At 42.8% G+C, this 20,334-nt stretch overlaps 1 protein-coding gene across 7 annotated transcripts in view; it reads left to right on the top strand.

The window, feature by feature from the left end:
* Nucleotides 1–11,456: 11,456 nt before the first annotated feature.
* The window catches only part of CHD6 (chromodomain helicase DNA binding protein 6), a 176,222-nt gene continuing 167,344 nt past the window's right edge, over nucleotides 11,457–20,334 (top strand). For 5 of the 7 annotated variants that reach the window (XM_066236943.1, XM_066236939.1, XM_066236944.1 and 2 more), the window contains exon 1: nucleotides 11,457–11,530. The gene's annotated coding sequence lies outside the window, so the exon portion shown is untranslated. The remainder of the gene's footprint in view (nucleotides 11,531–20,334) is intronic. The other 2 variants (XM_066236945.1, XM_066236942.1) reach the window with 2 other exon arrangements.

Genomic DNA, 20,334 nt, shown 5'->3' on the forward strand with positions numbered 1-20,334 from the left:
GTGTAGTGCTATTTTTATGAAGGCTAGAAAGTGTTCTGTAGACAGAACAGTGGGAAATAGAAAGGGAGACTGCATTGTGCCTCAGGAAGAAACAAGAGAGAATCCTGGTAAGAAAGAAGAAAAATTAATAATTGATTGTCACTTGCTGTTGCCAGTCGTTGTGTTAGATGCTTCATTGATATCATCAGGCTTAATTGCTACAATCACCCTGGGGCATATAATTTTAGTGCATCCATCTCATGGACTAGGAAATAGTCTCTGAAGGATTAAGTACAATAACTTGCTCAAGGCACACGACTAGTTCATGCAGAATTTGGAGTTCGGATGCAGTTTTCACAGGTACAGAAAGGAAGAGTAGATCACAAAACTCAAACTGAAGCTGAGCAAATAACTGGAAAAATCACAGTGAAACTACCTGGGGATGAGAAGAAAGAAGGATGATCAGAGTAACAGAAGAGGGTGCGCTAGCTGTTTGTCAGAGGTGTGGTCTCTGGATTTGTCAGCTGGGAGCAGGGCAGGGGCTGGTGGCTAGAGCTGGCAGTGATGGCGGTCAGGGTGGGAGATGGCTAAAGAGCCTCATCAAATCAGAGAAGCTGCTGGTCCCAGGACCGCTGAGGAAGGAGGATCTGAGTTAAGGCAAAGAGATAGTTGACCTGGCCCAGAGACCAGGGCTCTGGTCCTCTCTGGGGCAGAAATAGACTTGAACTCAGTGGATGGTTCTTTCTTTTTGGAAGAGCGCTTTCCTGGATAAAGTCTGCCATCAGTAAGCCAGGCTAAATTGCCAGGGTATCAATAATACCCCAGCAACCCATCAAGAGTTTCTTGATGATTTCATTGGGAATGCCACTGGAAGGTTCCAATCTATTCAAAAAAGTACATTTTCTATGTGCCAAGCATGACTTAAGGGACAGGGATAAAATGGTATGCCAAAATACTTGGATCCGTTCCCCTGTGGTGCTACCGTCCAGTGGAATAGACATATGCTAATTAAATGGTTATACAAATGCATGTAAATTTGAAATTTTAACTAGTGCTTCAAAGGGAAGATAGACAACACTATAAACACATTTTAAGTAAGGCTTCCCTGCGAAAGCAGTGCTAGTGCTGTGACACAGGGAATGAGTAGAAGTCAATTACTTGAAGGAAGAGTATTACATTCCAGATAGAGACACCATCAAGTGCAAAGGTCCCTTGTTTTTAATGTTTCATCTTAGAGGATGGAGGCTTAGTGCTGGAGGCTTTGTATGCAGCTTTTTTGTCTATTTGGACGTCTCCCTTCTAACGGGAGACTTGTCTACTGGGCAATAGTCCACTTTTCTGATCAATGATAGTACTTATGTGTTTTATTGTTTTATGATTTTAATTTATTGTGTTTACAAAGATTCAAGTGTCCCACCGAATATATCTCCCCCCACCCCCGTGTTCCCCTCGGCCCCCGCTTTTGCCCCCTCCCCTCAATGCCTTCCCCCCTTCCCTCCAGGATTTGCTGTCCTGTTCTCTATAATGCTGTGTTATGTATATATAATTTCATTAATCTCTTTCTTTTTTTTTTTTTAAGATTTTATTTATTCATTATAGAGAGGAGAGAGAGAGCGAGAAGGGGGGAGGAGCAGGAAGCATCAACTCCCATATGTGCCTTGACCAGGCAAGCCCAGGGTTTTGAACCGGCAACCTCAGTGTTTCCAGGTTGACGCTTTATCCACTGCGCCACCACAGGTCAGGCTCATTAATCTCTTCCCCTTCTCTGATCCTATCTTCTCTTCCACTTTCCCTCTGACCGCTTTCCTTCTGGTCCCTTTGATCCCGCCTCTGCCTCTGTTCCGTTCCTCAGTTCACATTGTTCATTTGATTCCTCAAATGAGTAAGGTCATATGATATTTTTCTTTCTCTGCCTGGCTTATTTCACTTAGCATGATAGTTTCCAGGTCTATCTATGTTGTCGCAAAAGGTAAGATTTCCTTCTTTCTCATGGCCACGTAGTATTCCATTGTGTGTATATACCACAGCTTTTTAATCCACTCGTCCACTGATGGACACTTGGGCTGTTTCCAGATCTTCGCTATTGTAAACAATGATACAATAAACATGGGGGTACATTTCTCCTTTTGAATCAGTGGTTTGGTATTCGTAGGATATATTCCTAAAAGTGGGATAGCTGGGTCAAAAGGTAGTTCCATTTTTAATTTTTTGAGAAATCTGCATACTGTTTTCCACAGTGGCTGCACCAGGTTGCATTCCCACCAGCAGTGCAGGAGGGTTCCCTTTTCTCCACACCTTCTCCAGCACTTATTCTGTGTTGTTTTGTTAATGAGCATCATGCTGACAGGTATGAGGTGATATCTCATTGTGGTTTTAATTTGCATTTTTCTAATGATTAGTGATGTTGAACAGTTTTTCATATGCCTATTGGCCATCTGTATGTCCTCTTTGGAGAAATGTCTATTCATTTCTTTTGCCCATTTTTTGATTGGATTGTTTACCTTCCTGGTGTTGAGTTTTACAAGTTCTTTATAAATTTTGGTTATTAACCCCTTATCAGATATATTGGTGAATATATTCTCCCATTGTGTGGGTTGTCTTTTTATTTTGTTAATGTTGTCTTTTGCTGTGCAAAACCTTTTTAGTTTCATATAGTCCCATTCGTACATCCTGTCCTTTATTTCACTTGCCCATGGAGACAAATCAGCAAAAATACTTCTTTCTTTAAGTGTAAAATATCAATCCATACATTGTCTACCCACTCACCATACAATCATTTATTTATCTATGTATCTATACATCTACCCACATTCTATTCTTCCATGTGTTTATATATCCATGTATATGTCCACTTTCCACCCACCTATTTATCCATTCATTTACCCATGTGTTCATCTATCAATTTATCCATTCATGTATCCATTTATTCATTCATCTGCGACATAAGAAATATATATGTTTGTTCTCTATCTCCAGATTCTAACACAGTCCTCCTAAAACCCTTGTAATTCCCTGAATGTTAGGGTGATAGAGTGTGTTACACAGAGCTCCTAAATCCCTTGGAATTTCCTGGGTGATAGGAACATCTTTTGTTCTGAAGAGGAGACTCTTGGTGAGCTCCTGAGTAGCTTCTGGTTGGGGCTGGTCACCAGAACGATCAAGCTTTGATGAGAAGCTTGGAACTTTCAGCCCTACCTTCCCTCATCCTCTAGGGCAGGGAGAGGGACTGGAGATTGAGTTAATAATCAATCATGCCTATGCGATGAAACTTCCATAAAAATCCCTAAACTCTGAGGTTCGGAGAAGTTCTGGGTTGGTGAATGCCTCCACGTACTGGGAGGTGGTGCACTTCAAATTCTACCAGGACAGAAGCTCCTATGTTTAGGACTCTTCTAGATCTTTCCCTGTGTACCTCTTCATGAAGATCATGGAGGCCTATCTTGGAGGATAGCTCCCATGCTTTATCTCAGAAAAAAAACAAACATGGAAACTAATTAATTTTAAAAACTGTAGTGCTTTATTCCTAGAGCATAAAACAGCATTGCTTCTTTTATTGTCAATTTGCAGATGGTAGTCCCTCTAAATTGTTCAGTAATGCTAATGGTAGAATTGCACAGAAGGGAAAGCATTCCACAGCAACTTGAGGCTTGGTAAAAAGCCTCAACTTGTGCAAATTTTCATAGCTAAAATTGTCTGTCACTGCAGGAGAGTACACTGCTGAGTGAGAATGAAGGATTTATGGAGCTGTTTCAGGACAGGGTGACCAGTGTTTTTAGAAAAAAATCTTGCCCAAGAACATTTGAGGTGTGAATTTCCACATATCATAGTTACTGACAGTATTTCAGATTTAACAAAATCAAAAATTGTAGTTGTGCTACACATGGGTGCGAGAGCTCTGCAGCACTTTAAGAGTTCAATCAGTCAGATCAATACATAAGGGATGGAGGCCATATATAAGCAGAAGTCTCTCTAAAAGACATAAGGTCTCTCAGACCAAAGACAAGAGGAATAGAGATTGACTTCAGTCAAGATAATGAGATTAATATGTTTCAGAAAGAACAAGTCAATAAAAGGGAGAAGAAGATCAACACAGAATGTGGGGGAAAGGGATGGAGGCCAGAAGAAAGGATGTGACAGTAATGTAATAACAACCAATTTGTTAAGCAGTTACCATGTGCTGAGTAGTTTGTATGAATCACTTAATCCACACAACAACCCTATTACTGGAATCAAGAAACTGTAAGTGAAGTGACTTTCCTAAGGTCACTAGTGGTACAGTTAGGATTTAACCCAGATTTCTCAGGTTCCAAAGCCTGTGGGTTCAACTATTCTTAATCCAGTTTTGTTTTGGGGAAGGGTGCTTTTGGCAGGTCACTGGCTGTACACATTCTCTTATTACTCTTTGGGAGTTCCCGCTATATGTCATGGGCCACTGGAATCTTCTCAGGGGCAAATCATAGACACATGATTTCTGAGCTGTAAGGAAGAACAGAGCTGATATTTTCCACTCTCCTTCTTTTACATCTGTCAGTTTATTTTTGCAAACTGCCATGAACCCCTCTCCGCCAGCTCTGGGGAATAAGGTTCATGATTGAGCTGAGGAATTCCATGTTTGGCCATAAGTGAGATGTGATTCTAAAGGGATGCAGTTCATTTTCTTACATGGCTTGTTATATGAGTCATGGTCTAATCAGAAGACAGAACACTGAGAGGTTAAAACAAAAAGACTGGGGACAAATAGGCCTGGGACCAGCACACCAGTAAACTGGCTGAGAACTATTTCCCACCCAGGGCAGCATTATTGTAAATAAGTGTATGGCCTCGTAAGTTATTATTATTTAAAAAAAATTTTTATTTTTATTTTTATTTTTTGTTATTTTCTGAAGTTGGAAACGGGGAGGCAGTGAGACAGACTCCCGCATGCGCCCCACTGGGATCCACCTGGCATGCCCACCAGGGGGCAATGCTCTGCCCATCTGGGGCGTCGCTCTGTTGCAACCAGAGCTATTCTAGCGCCTGAGGCAGAGGCCATGGAGCCATCCTCAGTGCCCAGGCAAACTTTGCTCCAATGGAGCCTTGGCTGCAGGAGGGGAAGAGAGAGACAGAGAGGAAGGAGAGGGGGAGGGGTGGAGAAGCAGATGGGCCCTTCTCCTGTGTGCCCTGGCCGGGAATCAAACCCAGGACTCCTGCACGCCAGGCCGATGCTCTACCACTGAGTCAACCGGCCAGGGCCTAAGTTATTATTTTGAAGAACAAAATTCATTGGGATGATATGAATTCATATCATACTTCAGAGCTCAGCTCACGGGCAGCTTTTCTGACCTCCTTGACCAAGGAAGATCCTTCCAGCATAGATTCTCACAGCACCGTGTGCTCCTCCTTTATGACACTTAGTGCTGTGATGCTTATTATATTTGTTTGATATATTGTTTGATTATATGACTAATGCCTGTCTCCTCCACAGACTGCTAGTCCCATGAGGGCTGAGTCTGTGCTGAATTTTATTCACCATTGTATTCCTAGCACCCTTGTCAGTCTGTAGACATTCAATTAAAATCCTTTTAATGAATGTGTTCAGTTTTAAACATCAATCTCTTTAGGTATCTGCCCAAGAGAAATAAAAACGTATGTCCACACAAAGACACGTATGTGAATGTTCATAGCAGCAACATTCATAATAGCTCCAAAGTAGAAACAGTTCAAATGTCCATAACCTGTTGAATAGATAAACAAAAGTGGCATATCTATACAATGGGAAACCATTCAGCAATAGAAACTAGTGAGCTGACAATACATTTTACAACATGGATGTACCACAAGGATTATGTTAACTGAAATAGTTCAGACACAAATGACTATACATTATACAATTCTGTATATATGAAATTTCTAGAAAAGGCAAAACTATAGAGAAGAAAGCAGATCAATGGTTGCCTGAGCCTGTGGTGGAAATAAGGATTGACTACAAATGGGAAGAAGAGAACATATGGGGGTGATGGAAAGGTTCTAAAATTGGGTGATCGTCACACAACTGTATAAATTTACTAGAGGCTTGACTTGGAGTGGTGATGATGTATTACAGAATAGTACACCTGAAACCTATGTAATTTTATTAACCAATGTCATCCCAATAAATTCAATTAAAAAATTATCAAACTGTACATTTGTAATAAGTGAATTGTATGGCATATAAATTATACGTAAATGAAACTGTTAACACTTTAAAAAATTAATCTCCTTACTTAGTTATTTTATCCCAACTTATGTTCTGTGGAACATTATTTCTGTGGGGAATTGTGCCAGAGGTTTCTAGTTGAACCTCTCAACTCTTTAGTGAAGGGACCTCAATTTTTTTTTTTTTTTTTTGTATTTTTCTGAAGTTGGAAACAGGGAGGCAGTCAGATAGACTCCCGCATGCACCTGACTGGGATCCACCCGGCACGCCCACCAGGGGGCGATACTCTGCTCATCTGGGGCGTCACTCTGTTGCAACCAGAGCCAGTTTAGCACCTGAGGCAGAGGCCATGGAGCCATCCTCAGCGCCCGGGCCAACTTTGCTCCAATGGAGCCTTGGCGGTGGGAGGGGAAAAGAGAGACAGAGAGGAAGGAGAGGGGGAGGGGTGGAAAAGCAGATGGGCGCTTCTCCTGTGTGCCCTGGCTGGAAATCGAACCCGGGACTCCTGCACGCCAGGCCAACACTCTACCACTGAGCCAACCGGCCAGGGTGGGACCTCAATTTTTAATGTGGCATGTAGTCAATCAGAATAAAATAGCATATTTCCCAGCCTTCTTTGCAGCTTGGTGTGACCATGTGACCAAGTTCTGGCCAATGAAACATAAGCAGAAGTGATGTGTAGTATTTCCAGGAAGATGGTTCCAGCTCCACTTTAATGCCATTTTGCCTTTCTGTTTTTCCTCCTAAGGTCATGTGGACTGGGGCTGCAGTAGCCATGTTGGGCCATGGAAAGGAAAGCTAAGGATGGAAGAGCAACAGTACTGCAGCCTGGATTGCTCATAGCATCATAGAGCTGCCATACCACTCTTGGACTACCTGCTTCCCAGTTTTCTTTAATGCAAAACAAAAATAGACTTAATCATATTACGTCCTTGTTCTTTTTTTCTGTTATGTATAGGCAAATCTAATCCTAATATCAGTTTTAGGAATTAAATGAAAAGGGTGTTCTCGGGTCAAATAATTTAGAGAACTATTATGTTACATTTAATAGATTTCATTAATTTTCAGAGTTTTCAATATGCTACTGAGCAACAAGAAGTGGCTAGAGTACGTACAACTCACCAAACTGACTTGACCCTCCCAAACCTCATTTTAATGACACATCACTTGGGATGATTTGGGGCAAAGGGAATTGTTAGTTTTAAAAATCTGTATTTTTTGCTTCCTCCTTTTAAATCCATTCTTTTAGGCTGCTAAAAGTATTTTCTTAAATATAAACTTGATATCACATCCTTGTTTAAAATCCTTGAATGATTCCTGCAGGATACGGTTCAAACTCCTTCTGTAATGAATAAGACCTTTTGTGATCTGGCCCTTGCCATCTGTCTAGCTTCACCCTAGCCACCTCCTTCTCACACATCTATCATTTGCACTATTGAGAACTATGTAGCTTCTCTTCAGTCTCTCTGCTCTTCACATGCCATGCCCCTCTGAATACATCACTTTCTATCTGTCACCCTGCCTGACATTCTACCTTTGATCCTTTAAGACCAGGCTCAAGTATCAGCTCATTCGCACCCATTTATACTTTGAGCAATGCCTACTATGTGTCAGGCATCACACAAATACTTGAGTTACAAAACCACCTGAACATGATCCCTGCCCCTGAGGGAGACAGAATCAAATGAAGTTAGACCGGTACTGTATCAGTCGGTGTGCTAAAAGCTGTGGCAAACAACCGTCATATTTCAGTGACTCGACACTGTGACACTTTATTTCTCCCTCACAGCACAGTCCACTGCAGGTAAGCACAGGGGTTCTGCTCCACGTAGTCAGTTAGGGACCGAGGCTCACTCCACTGCTATTTTCTGGGACCTCTAGGTCTTCCACTGGGTATCTTTGCATCTGGCCAGCAGATGAGGGATAGAGGAGAGTTTGCGGATCACATAGGAGGTCTTAGGGGATGCCCAGAAATGGGATAGATCTATCACTTCTGTCCAAATTTCATTACCCAGAGCTCAGCCACGTGGGCCTATCTGATTACTGAGAAATGTCGTTTTGCTTTGAGCCTAGGAGGAAAATGAAATGGCCTGATGAAAATAGCCTTTTCTCTGCCACAGTTACATAAATAAGAACAACAAGGGAGCTCACCATCCAGCGGAGGAAACAGACAAGTGGACGGAGGCAGAAAGGCAAGAGAGAACATGGTCAGGCGTGCTGCAACTTGTGTTAGTGGAGTTACTATTAGAATGTTCTACAACTGCTTAAAGCCTTTCTGTGGCTCCCCTTCAGAGATCTAAAGGATTTGTTCTTCTAGGGCCTTTGTAAACATGGACATGCTTTATGGTACAGAAAGTTGTGCATCACTGGTGTCACTCCCAGAGCAGACCTTCAGAGCCTCTTAGTGTCAACCATCTCTTGTTCCAGCAGTGGTTGTGGCATCCAGCTCTGCCCGTGCTCCATCTGACATGCAGCTGCACCCTGATATTGCTGTACCTCATGGCCCTGAATTTTGGGACTCTACAGAACCCCACTTGGCACCTGTGAGTGAACAACTGGAGTAAATTTTTAAGCAGTGGGGGTTGAGCTGGTGGATAAATTTCCTTCCTTCCCTTCCCCCTCCCATAGGCTGCACTGAGACTCATTTTATGCGGCTTCTCAGAGGATAATCCCTTGAGCAGAAGCAATCAGGCACATGTAGTAGAGGCCAGATGAATAACCACCCTGCCTTACTCCTTTTGCCTCTTCAACCTGCTGGGTAAATCAGGCTCTGTATTCTGGTGAACCCAGGCTATGACATCTCTACAAATGGTACTGCTAAAAGCTACCTGGCTGTCTCTGTTTCCCCTCCAGTGCCTGCCCACAGGTCCCTGGAAGCTGTGGCTTGTATTGAATACTTTAGGGACAGATTTCATTAACCCTGCTCAGTTCTGCAGGTAACTCTTTGAACGTCAAGCCTGCTACCTCTCCTGAGTGGAGCTTCCTGATCTTTCCTTTTCTGTACCTGTTCCACTCATCTGTGAATCAATCATGTACTCCTATTGATTTATTTAGTCATGTAATGTTTGCGTCTCTGTATGTTTAACTTCTTACATGTTACTGACTTTTCTCAAGTTTAAGAACAGAAATTACTGAGAGATCTACCTTCTCTCCCAGTACCATACTTCCTAATGCTGTCTCTTGCTTTTATGCCTTGGTATATACATGGTGCTTCCTCTGTCTGGATCTCTTTCCTTCCAACTCATTTATGTCATCTTTTGTGGATAAGGAACTTAATTGTGCAAAAGGAGGGCCATGTAGGACTCCCATCTAGGACTTAAGTCTGTGTCTGTTATAACTCTGCACCCAGACCCTTTCCAGAAACTAGAATGCACAGATCTGAGCCCCATGATCACTCTTGAGAATTTTGGACCCCTTTATTCCGGTGTCAAACTGGAGAGGTTGTGGCTACTGGCTGTCTGTCTTGCCTTAGTCCCTGTAGCAGTTGATTCAGGAGGGCAAGTATATTGTCCCTGTGAAGCAGGAGGGCAGAAGCAGCTCTCTGCATACTCACTCATCAATCGTTTGGCAGGACTGGAGGTCAACAGTGTAAATCTCCATCTTGCCCTCAACTAGCTTATGAGTTCCCTAAGGATAGGGATGTTGTCTGGCTTATTTAATGCTGTATTCCTTGTGTCAACAACAACACCTGGAACACAGCTGGGGCTTAGTAAATATTTGTTTAAGGAAGAAAGATGAGGAAGGAAGGGCCATGAGCCTTCTTGGCCAGACCTGAATCAAATGAGAGACAGACATATGCACAGGTGAAGTACGGGTGGTAGGTAGGGGGCTGCTTGCTATCTCTGTGTTTTCGAACTGGTGAAATCTCTGTTATCTACCCAGAAGAGAAGAAGTGGTCCTCAGAAGAGAGTTAGGACCACAGGCTGAAACCACAGGAATCTGGGGTTTCAAAGACACTAAAAATATCCTCTCTCTGGGGGTACAGTAAGGCTCTGCTAAAGCAGTACCGCTACCCCTGACAAAGGCACATTATGTTCATTTTAAATGTATCCGACAAACTGCTCTTGCAATCATAAGAACTCAAATCATTGCGACTTTAATTAGGATGAAATGAGCCTCTACAGTCAGAATCCAACCATTTCTTTAGCGGGTACTAAGGAAATACCTATAGTAGGGACAGGGAGAGGGTGATGGGCAGGTGACTCACAAGGTCCTAGCAGGGGGGCATTCATGGGATGCCATACACAGTACTCAGCAAGGCAAGGCAAGCTCCCCACCCCACCCTGCCTCCATCTATTTTCTATATAGCATTTATCACTGCCAGCTATTGTATTTATCGTCTTTCTTTCCCGTTAGCTCACCTATTCCTTGCGGTCTTTATCATATTGACTACTGTATCCCCCGTCTTAGATCAATGTCTGGCATTTAGCGGGCACTCAAAAATTAGCTGCTAACGAACGAATTAAAAAAATTTTAAACAATTAGTTGAATCTCTGCCATATACTGGGCCCTGTCCTTGAAGATGCTACAAGGATGGTGCGGGAGAGAGGCCTGAAAATATATACACCTTAGCTCGACACCTGCTTTCACGGAGATATACCCAAGGCGCTACAGGATCTCCGGGACTGGAAAACTCCCGGGGTGTGCGAGGGCCTTGGGAAAAAGCTGGTCGAGCGCCAGGAGTGGCAGGGAGCCCGGCGGAGTGGCAGAAGATGAGGCTGGAGACAGAGCAGAAGTCCTTGGCTCTTCGCTTGGCTTTTGCGCATCTTTTATTCTTGCCTTGAGGGATCCTCGCCTCCCCTCGATTCTGTCCGTGGGACCTAAGTCCCAGCGGAATCTCTGTCGCGGAACCATCCCCGCAGACGCTTGCCCGCTACCTGCGAGACGTCCACCTGCCGGCTGAACCCCCGCCCCGCCGCGCACCCTCCACGTCCCCGCCCCCTGCCTGTGGTCTACAGCGTGCAGGACCCCGCTCCACCCCCTAGGCCCTCCCTACAGGACCCCAGCCCCGCCCCGGGCTCCGCCGCTCTGTCCCAGGGGGCGGGGCCGCGCGCCTCGGCGTCTTCAAGGCGGGGGGCGCGAGGCAGGGGGCGGGGCGGTCCCAACGCCGGCCAATCAACGCCGCGCTCACATCCATGCAAATATGAGCACAATGGAGCGAGCCCATCACTCGCCCCTGCAAGCAAGCTTGAAATGGGCTTCTACCTGAAAGGCAGCTAGGCTGACCAATGACTCTATGTTTTGGGCTGGTGAAGCCCAATGATGTGGCAAGGGAGGCGGGCCCGAGCCGTGTTAGGGTGTCCTTGCAGGGTGTCTGAGCTAAACTTCACCAAATAATAGCTGTTTGTATTTTGGCTGCTGCAGGAGCCATTTTAGGTAAGTTCTTCTCTTAACTTTTTATTTTCCTCCCCGGCCTCGGGGGGCTGGCCTTGTCCGCGGGTCCCCGGCCCCGCCCCGCCGGCCGGGCTAGGGTGCCCCTATGAATGGAGTCGGGATGAGGGGCTGCGGTGGCGCCGAGGCCAGGCCCGGCCGGGGTCCGAGCGGAGCTGGCGGCGGGCGGCCTGGCGGAGGGCAGACGGCGGCCTGAGGCCTGGGAAGAGGGGCCGGCCGCCTCCGCGTCGCGCTCGCGCTCGCGCTCAGGCCGCGCTCGGGGCCGGCGGCCGTCCTTGGGAGTGCACCGCTGCTGGCCGCGCGGAGGGGCGGGGGTCCGGGCAGCCCCCGACCCTAGGCCTGACGGGCGGGGGCGGGGCGTTTGGAGGACCCCCCGGGACGGGCCGAGGAGGGACCCCTCCAGCCCCCCGAGCCCGGCCGCGCCGCGCTCGGCTCGACTCGGCTGGGGTGACCGCTATTCCGCCGCCGCCCCCGCGGAGAAGTTGCTCTATTGGCGTCCTGCGTCTGTTTGCAGGGGTGGAGGAGGGTCGGCTGGTGCCAGGCTGCTGCTTCGGGAGGGGGCGGGGGCCCCGGCGCGTCCTCGGAGCGCGCACCCCTCCGCCTCCTCCTTACGCACTAGCGCGCACTCGCCCCCAAAATTGGAACCCTGGAGGTGCCTAGCAATCCCGCAGCCAAGTTTTTATGCATTATTAGATTGCGTGTTTGAGCTTTTTTTTTTTTTTTTTTTTTAAAGGAAATCTGTCCCCTTCGGGGTATTTATTTCCTTTGCTGTTGAGAAGTAACGGAGTCTGTAGCTCCCAAATTTCCAGGGACATGCCTGTCAGATATGCAGAGGGTTGGCAGCGACTTGGTTTTTAAAAAAGACGCTATTAGGAAATCCACTCACTAGTGAGATAATTGAAATTTGAGTTTGTTTGCAGCTTCAGTTTTATTTGCTCCAATTAAAAATACATAAGCAGGCACTTATATTTGTGTACATAAAGTATTTCTAGTTCCAGTTATGACTGATGGGACTGTGGTTTCGATAGTGTGGGATCTAATAAGGCAGTATAATTCAATTTTGAACTTGTAGGCTCGTAGACCCGTGTGCTCCAAATTAAGGTTTATGAACCATTAGTAATCTGGCCAGGGGTTTTAGAGAATCCTTGGCATCTCCAGGCATCTTTGGGGCTGTGTGTATGCATTATTCTTCACCCCCTCAAACCTGCCCAACTCTGGTGTAATCAGATCTGTGAATGAGAAAATACACATTTAAAATTTTTACAATTTTCGTAATATCTGCCCTGTTGGTCTGAGATTTTATTGTTTCTCAAATATCATAGAAGAATACCATCCTAGCAGGCCCCAAATTTTGACATATTTTTTAGGGATACACTTGTGGTCCTTAAGAAAGTCCGGACAGAATCCACTTTTCCTGTGATCCCAAGGCTAATTGTAAATTATCTTTCTCACTGAGGATGTGTGCTCATTAAGTGCATGAACGTAGACTTTGTTGCTAAGCCAAATTGAAAGATCAGGGTGGCAAACTCAGGGAGCTAGCTTTTGTGAACTTTGAGGCTCTCTGGCAATAGAAAGGAGGTTTGAGATCCATGTATGATAAAACGATTAGGCATGAATCTTCAAGTAACATGTTTTATGCCAACCAGAACAGGTGGTTTCATATAAGTCATGCATGACTGTAACTGCTGGCCTTGCAAAATGTGGAGTGATAAAATTATTAGTTTTGGACTTCTTTCTGGACCAGGGCAATTTCCAAAATGAATTGTGATGAACTATTGAAACGTTTTTCTTGATTAATGGGCTATTAAAAGCTCTCCTTTATAACATTTTTTCCCATTTTGCTAACTTTGGAATCTCCCTTATAGTAGTAACCAGACTATGGTATTGTCCTTGCTGTAGGTTGGCCATGGGCAAAGTAAATCCAGACCTTTGTGAAATTGGTCGTGTCTCATCGTGGTCTCACAGTCTGTCTCGAATCACATCTTTTATACTGTGGTTATCTCTTTGCTTATTACATTTAGCTTTTTTGTTGTTATAGCACTGAAAATCTCAATATGATCACTTTTTACCACAACTTTTTAATCTATCTCTTTATAATTATTTTTATAATTTATTATTAGTAGAGTATAGCTGAAAGTCCCCTTGATCTCTTCCGTATAGTAGTACTTCATGCGAACCACCCAAGAAGTTGAAAGGCCAGTTGGAAGGGAATGGGGAAGCCATGACTAACCCTGCTGTATTACTGGAAGATACTTTGGCAGTTAGTTTTTTATGTTTAGTGATTTTCTTTTCTTATAACTATTTTAAATGCCAGATTAAGTCTGAAGCAGAATTGCATTTCTTTAGAAACTAGATCTCAATTGTGACTGTTGTCTTTACATTACAAGAAGCCTATCAGAAGCAACAGGCCCTTGGGCTGCTGTGTCATGGAACTCTTTGATTCATTGAAGTTTCAAAGGTTTTCTTGAAAATATGGCTCAGCCCTCAAGCAGGGTTTATGGTTTGTCTTCCGGGTGTTAAACCTTGACAGAAAAGGGTTTCATATCCTCAAGCTTGAATCTCACTGTAGGTGCCTCTGATTTTTTGTTTGTTTTGTTTTAGTTATGACCAAATGGAGTCACACATGGATCACTCATGTTCTGAACCCTTTTATAGGTGTTAGGATTCAAGGATTTTTACCTGCAAAGATATCTTTGGTATATGATAGTGACAGCATATAGTACAGTGACAATACCTAAGTCAAGTGAGGAGACTGTTCTCTTTTTCCCTCCCTTCTTCCCCAGGATAGCAAGGTTTAAAATAGTTTTACTTTTAATAAATATTTAGTGGTTCTCTTTATACTTTCATGCCTCATACAAAGCTTTAGTTTAATTTAGCTGAAGGGCTGAGTGAATTTCATGGGACTGCCTGAATTCTTCTGTACTGGTTACTGTGATAGCCTCCCTTAAGTCCCCCTTATCCATAGGGATGTTCCAAGACCCCCCAGTGGATATGTGAAACTGCCGATAGTACCAAACCTTTTATGTACAGTTGACCCTTGAATAACACGGGTTAGGGGCACTGAATCCCTACAGAGTTGAAAATGCACAACTTTTGACTCCCCAGAAACTTAACTAATAGTTTACTATTGATCGGAAGCCTTACAGATAATATAAATCAATGGTTTTCAGCCACCAGAAGTTTTGTGCTGGTCCGCAAAAGAGTTAACCACCTTGATGTTGTATGAAGGTTATAGTGTCTATAATCATTGGCATAAACACTGACATAAGTACGATTAGCCCATATTTGTATGTTACATGTATTATATACTTATAATAAAGTAAGCTAGAGAAAAGAAAATGTCATTAAGAAAAGTGTAAGAGAAAATACATATACAGTATTTCTGGAAAAGAAATCTGCATATAAGTGGAACAGTGCATTTTAGTCTGGGTTGTTCATGAGTCAACTGTATGCTTTTTCCTTATACATACATATGATAGTGTAACACAGGGGTCCCCAAACTTTTTACACAGGGGGCCAGTTCACTGTCCCTCAGATCGTTGGAGGGCTGGACTATAAAAAAAACTATGAACAAATCCCTATGCACACTGCACATATCTTATTTTAAAGTAAAAAAACAAAACAGGAACAAATACAATATTTAAAATAAAGAATAAGTAAATTTAAATCAACAAACTGACCAGTATTTCAGTGGGAACTATGCTCTTCTCACTGACCACCAATGAAAGAGGTGCCCCTTCCGGAAGTGCGGCAGGGCTGGATAAATGGCCTCAGGGGGCCGCATGTGGCCCGCGGGCCTGTATTTTGGGGACCCCTGGTGTAACATAAAATTGACACAGCAAGGGATTAACAACAATAAAATAGTAATAAAATAGAACAATTATAACAACATACTGTAATAAAAGTTATGTGAATGTGGTCTCTGGAAATATCTTACTGTACTGGGTACTGGATCTGCTCTCCTTTTGATGACGGGAGATGATATAGTGCCTGTGTGACTAGATGAAGTGAGTTGAATGATGTAGGCATTGTGGCAGTATTAGGCGACTGTAAGGGTAGCTCGAACACAAGCACTGCGATACCGAGACAGTAGATCTGATAACTCAGAAGGCTACTAAGTTGATGAACAGGTGGGTAGCACAGGTGGTAGCGGATGGAGTGTGGGGATGCTGGACAAAGGGATGATTCATATCCCGGGTGGGACAGAGTGGGATGGTGCGAGATTTTTATTTTTTAAAAAAATTTTTCTTTTATTAATTTTTAGAGAGGAGAGAGAGAGAGAGAAGGGGGAGGGAGGAGCAGGAAGCATCAACTCCCATATGTGCCTTGACCAGGCAAGCCCAGAGTTCAGAACCAGCGACCTCAGCATTCCAGGTCGATGCTTTATCCACTGCGCCACCACAGGTCAGGCAGTGCGAGACTTTTATTACACTATGCCGAACAGTGCACAATTTAAACTTATGAATTGTTTATTTCTGAAATTTTCCATTTAATGTTTTGGACTGTCATTGACTGTGGGTAGCTTGGAACTGCAGAAAGCAAAACCATGCATAAGGAGGGACTACTGTATATTGAAGACTCTTTGAAATACATAAAGTAATAGTGAGGGCTTAGATATCTGTTCCCTAGAGAACATACTTATGAGGGTAGCAAAAAGAAGTATCACTGAATGAAAATCTGGTATGTGTTCAGCACTCAGCCAGGTACTGGGGCTAGATAGAGAAGAAAAACTTCCTGTTTTCATAACCACGTGGTGAGGCTGGACTGCAGCTCAGTGAAATGAAGTAATTTATTCAAGGCCATAAAGTTAGTAAATGTTAGAGTCTGAATTTGAACCCAGATCCTCAGGTTGCAAAGTAAGTATCCTTTTCATCAGCAACCCTTTCTTGAGATTTTTTTCCAGAGCTGAAGTGTGCTGTCATATTTTAGTGGTAAGGTGCTAGGTTAACTAACTCACTTTGCCTGCGTTCTTCCATACACACATCCATTTCTATTCCTCATTTGAAGAAGTTGTCATGGAAGAGGCATATTGGAATATAGTGAGGGCACCCCTTCTCCCCTCGTCTCTAGTGTAGGAATGGTCTTCCTAGGGCTTAGAATTTTCAGGCGTAGCTGGGTACAGTAATAACCATGAAATGCAGAGGGAGAATGCAGGCACTTTTTCTTTGCCAAAGTGTTCTTTTCAGTAGTTCATTTTGTGGATGCATTGATACCATCATGAGAAATGCTGTTACTTCCGTAAAAGTCCCAAAGGTAGTACAATGATTATTTTAAAATACCCGCCCCTGTTCTCATTTCTGAACTAAATCTATTTGCATTAAAATGTAGAGAAAAGTATTTATTTTTGCTTATAGTACCTATATTCATTGGTTTTTATAGTTGGTAATAGTGATTCTTTATATCATTCTACATTTATTCCTTATATCACTTGTCATTATTGAGACTTAGAATCTTTGATAATGTATATGACATAAATAGCTCCTATTTTGAGGAATTTAAAAAAATTGATGAACCTTTTTTCTTTATAGTCATGACAGAGGACTTAAAATTTTTAGCAAGGAAAAAATGATTTTTCTATATATTTCCATGGTGCTTCTAACGAAAAAAGAAGTTTTTTTTTTTCTGCTCCTATATTAAAGATTCCTATAGAGCAGTGGTTCTCAACCTTTCTAATACTGTGACCCTGCAATACAGTTCCTCATGTTGCGGTGACCCCAAACCAAAAAATAATTTTGGTGGCTACTTCATAACTGTAATTTTGCTACAGTTATGATTCAGAATGTAAATACCTGATATGCATTGTGTATTTTCCGATGGCTTTAGGCGACCCCGCTGGGGTCGCGACCCACAGGTTGAGAACCGCTGCTATAGAGAGTATTCACTGATATAATATTTCATTAGTAAATTCTTAATATATGTTTTGGATTATCTTGTATACTATTTTGTATATGTATTTTTGGAATCTCTATGGTTTTTGATTCTAAGATTCTTTATGTAAAATATCAAGCTTCAGGTTAAAAGAATGTCTAACCACTGTGGTAACATTGACCTTTATTTCATACCTGTTATAGGTTGAGATCTTTATATTTTAATTAAAATTTTTTTTCCATTGAGAGAGAGAGAAAGGGGAAGCATCAGCTTGCAGCTCCACTCAGTTGTGTCATTGATTGCTTCTCCCACATACCCTGACCTGACTGGTGATCAAACCAGTGACAGTGCTTTATCCATTGAGCCACCTGGCCAGTGTAAGGTTGAGACTTTTTATCCTGGGCTTCATGAGCCTGTAGGGAGTCATTGACTGGTCTGTGAACTTCCCCAAATAGTCTGTGAAATTTTGTTTGTGCATTTTTATGGGAAGCAAATCCTTGCTTTTCAGGATTCTTACAGGGATCTGTGACTCCCACTTTCCTTTCCTCTCCCCCAATCTCTTCCCACAGGCCTGCAAAAACAGTAAAGGGACCATTGATTTAGGTCATTCCAAAACAGTTGTTTTGTCTGAGAAAAATCTTTTGCCTAGAGGCTGACTTGGTTGGACTCTTTTTTTTGTTTGTTTTGCCCTTTAGCACAGAGGTCGGGAACCTTTTTGGCTGAGAGAGCCATGAACACCACATATTTTAAAATGTAATTCTGTGAGAGCCAAAACAACGACATTATGCATTATCCAATAAAAATTTGGTGTTGTCCCGGAGGACAGCTGTGATTGGCTCCAGCCACCCTCAACCATGAACATGAGCGGTAGGAAATGAATGGATTGTAATACATGAGAATGTTTTATATTTTTAATGTCATTATTTTTTTATTAAAGATTTGTCTGCGAGCCAGATGCAGCCATCAAAAGAGCCACATCTGGCTCGCGAGCCATAGGTTCCCGACCCCTGCTTTAGCAGGTCCTGTGGTAGATCAGTTGTCTTTGTCTTGGGCTTGGGGAAGAACTGCTGCAAACCCCCCCCTCCCCCGCAGCATCCAGGCAAGGCTCCTCCCACAATTCTCCCTTGCCTTGTTACACGTACTTGAGAAGCTATTCCCTGCCCTTGCTCATGCAGTCGGATGGGTAAAGGTTGGAGTGGGAGGCAGGAGGGCAACTGCAAGACAGTCTTATAAAGTCCTGGGCCTCAGTTTCAGCCATCTGTCTCTGCAGATGGGACAGGAGGGGTGGCCATGGCAAAAGCTCCTGACATTTTCTTGCTTTGAAAACTACTTCTTATTCATTCTGTTACTACTTCATTCAATATGTTAGAAGGAAAAGGGTTTTCTTTTATACATTGTAAGAGGAGCACTTTAAAAGAATCCCTCCGTTTTTATATTCTTCGATTATGTATGAGGTACTTCACAATTTGCTGTTAATATTGTACATTTTATTTATTTATTTTTTTATTTTTTAAATTAGTTTTTTAAGTTTGGTTGTTTTTTTGTTTGTTTGTTTATTTATTCATTTTAGAGAGGAGAGGAAGAGACAGAGAGAGAGAAGGGAGGGAGGATCTGGAAGCATCAACTCCCATATGTGCCTTGACCAGGCAAGCTCAGGGTTTTGAACCGGCGACCTCAGCACTTCCAGGTCAATGCTTTATCCCACTGCGCCACCACAGGTCAGGCAATATTGTACATTTTAAATGGAATTTATCTTAAAATAATGTTTAGTTGAGTGTGTAATCTTACTTGACACGCTTATATGTCAAGTTCTAGTGAATCACTTTGTTACTATAGGAAAAAGAATCATATTAAAGCTCTCTAGGCCTTATAATTTGTTTAGGTAAAAGTCAAGCAAATTGGTAAAACAAAATTCTGGAGTGACAAGAAAATTCTAAAAGTAGTGTCTTTAGGAAGTGACTAGAACTTGAAGCCACCCTGCAGGTTTTCATAGAAGTCTGTTTGTGGAGCCAGACCACAGGTTGAAGAGTCTGTTTGGTTTGCTAGGTAAATTGGAGAAGACACCTGAGAATTAGGTAGTTCTTAAGTGTACATAGGTAAAGACGTGTGCCTGGACTCTTTACTTGGGGATGAAGGAAACCATCAGTATTCTAAGAAATCTTTTGCAAGGTTATGTTTGGTAAGCTGGGTCCAGATCATAAACTTTATTTACTGAAAGAAATTTTACATTATTTAACAGAAACTTTGTTTAATGTTTATTGCATATTTTAGCATAATACCTCTTGCAATGTTAGCAGCTTACATTTAACCATGAGTTAGCATGAAAAAAATCAAGCCATCTTGTTTACCATGTGACATAATTGGATTATATTATAACTGATGTCACGATCAGATTGCTTCTTTAAGGGAATCCTGTATAGTGCTGCTTGAAGGGACTCGGATATTCTGCGTAATGGAATTAACGGTTTTGCCTTGAGTTGTAAAAATCCACTGAGGAAATGATAGAGAATATGAAAGAGATCATTAATGACCAGGTCCAAAAAAGATTATTGTGAAAGTGTAAATAAAATAAGCTACTGAAAGTTAATCTGTGGATCTGTGCAGATCTGTGGACTATTTGTGACATGTCTGTGACGAGGTAGATGCAGAACTTGAAAGGAAGCATTTAGATACTTTTATAGCATTTTATTTAAATGACTTGTCTGTTGAATCTAATAGTAAATAATGTAAGTTTATAAAGTAGTCCTTGTCTTTAAATTTTTTTTCTAGTATTTTATGAAAGTATTGATCCAGACTATGGCCCAGTGGCTTAGAGGATAAAGCGTTGTCTCCGCACACTAAGGTCGTGGGGGTTCAATCCTGGATCAGGGCATGTACGGGAAGCAATCAGTGAGGGCACATCTATATAGGCAGAACAACCG

The sequence above is a fragment of the Saccopteryx bilineata genome, chromosome 6 (genome assembly GCF_036850765.1).
Source record: "Saccopteryx bilineata isolate mSacBil1 chromosome 6, mSacBil1_pri_phased_curated, whole genome shotgun sequence".
Lineage (NCBI taxonomy): Eukaryota > Metazoa > Chordata > Mammalia > Chiroptera > Emballonuridae > Saccopteryx > Saccopteryx bilineata.